This window comes from Priapulus caudatus, unplaced genomic scaffold (genome assembly GCF_000485595.1).
Source record: "Priapulus caudatus unplaced genomic scaffold, Priapulus_caudatus-5.0.1 Scaffold940, whole genome shotgun sequence".
Lineage (NCBI taxonomy): Eukaryota > Metazoa > Priapulida > Priapulimorpha > Priapulimorphida > Priapulidae > Priapulus > Priapulus caudatus.
In genome coordinates, this window is record NW_014578001.1 from 83,767 (window position 1) to 85,356 (window position 1,590).

The window sequence follows — 1,590 nt, forward strand, 5'->3', positions numbered from 1 at the left end:
ACTGGTGGGAGTACGGGGCAGCAAGGAGGGGACCCTTACTGGTGGGAGTACGGGGCAGCAAGGAGGGGACCCTTACTGGAGGCATCCAATGCTTAGCCACAGGGATAGTCTCTCTCCTACAGTCATAGAAGGATTCCGTGCTGGGCCAGAGGAGGGTATTGCATAGTGCAGGACTAGTAACATGCTATAGTGTGCTACAGGGTGATTCACGCTAGAACAGTAGTAACGTTGCGTACTGTGTCTAACTATAGTGTCGTTTACTGCAGTAGTACGATACTGTAAGGTGGCTACAGAGGCGATCCAAGCTAGAACAGTAGTAACGTTGCGTACTGTGTCTAACTATAGTGTCGTTTACTGCAGTAGTACGATACTGTAAGGTGGCTACACGGTGATTCACGCTAGAACAGTAGTAACGTCGCGTACTGTGTCTAACTATAGTGTCGTTTACTGCAGTAGTATGATACTGTAAGGTGGCTACAGAGGCGATCCAAGCTAGAACAGTAGTAGCGTCGTACACTGGACTATAGATATGGCCCTCGATAGAACTGTAATAATGGATCATATTTGGCCACAGTGGCGGCCTATAGAGTAGAACTAGTAGCCCCTCGTACAGGACTGTGTTGGGGAGTGACCGTAGAGTAATAGTAGCAGTCTAGTCTCAGAATTAGCCACAGCTTATACGTTCCCCTACGTTCTCTCCATGCCAACACTGCTCAATCAGCCATGGGGCCATTTGCTTCTGTGATAGTCTTAGAGTGTTTTTTGACTAATACTGTGTTCCTTCCCTTTCTGCACTATCTCTCCCCCTCTCTCTCTCCTTCCCTCTAGATCTCTCTCTCTCTCTTCTCTCCTCTCTCCATCTCCCCATCTTCCTATCCCCCTCTCTCTCGCTCTCTCTCTCTCTCTCTCTCTCTCTCTCGATCTCTTTCTCTCTCTCCCTCTTCTCTCTCTCTCTCTCCCTCTTCTCTTTCTCTCTCCCTCTCTCCTCTCTCTCTCTCTCCCTCTCCTCTCTCTCTCTCTCTCCCTCTCCTATTTCTCTCTCTCTCTCTCGCTCTCACTCAGTTATTGACAAAGTATGTGTATGTGTGTCAGCCGTGTAAAGAATCAACGCTATGAAGTAATATAGACATGCGGTCACGCGTTGACTGCGCATGCGCGGTCGGGCTGTAGCGAATGTCTGGTCAGAGGAAGCAGAGCATCTTTACTTAATAATTCATTAGTGAAGATTGTCATCTCTTCTGGTTTGGTTTATCAAACACGACGCGATAAGCGTGCGATTCGCTATAGGGTGCGTGCATGCGTGCGTGCGTGCGTGCGTGCGTGCGTACGTGCGTGTGTGTGTGTGGGCGGGCGGCGAAATTTTTTTTCCCAAACGGTATAACATAGGAAGGATTTAGGCGCCTTCTGATTGGTTCTGATTGGTTCATCCTGCCTCCTGATTGGTTCAAAAACAGGCGTGCACACATGTGTTTGCTTATTTAGCATATGTCATGTACTGTTTCTTATATATCCTGTGTGGCGTGGTGGATAGAACACCGTCGTTACTTCTGAAAGGTCGTTGGTTCGAATCCCGTTTGGTTTTTAATTATT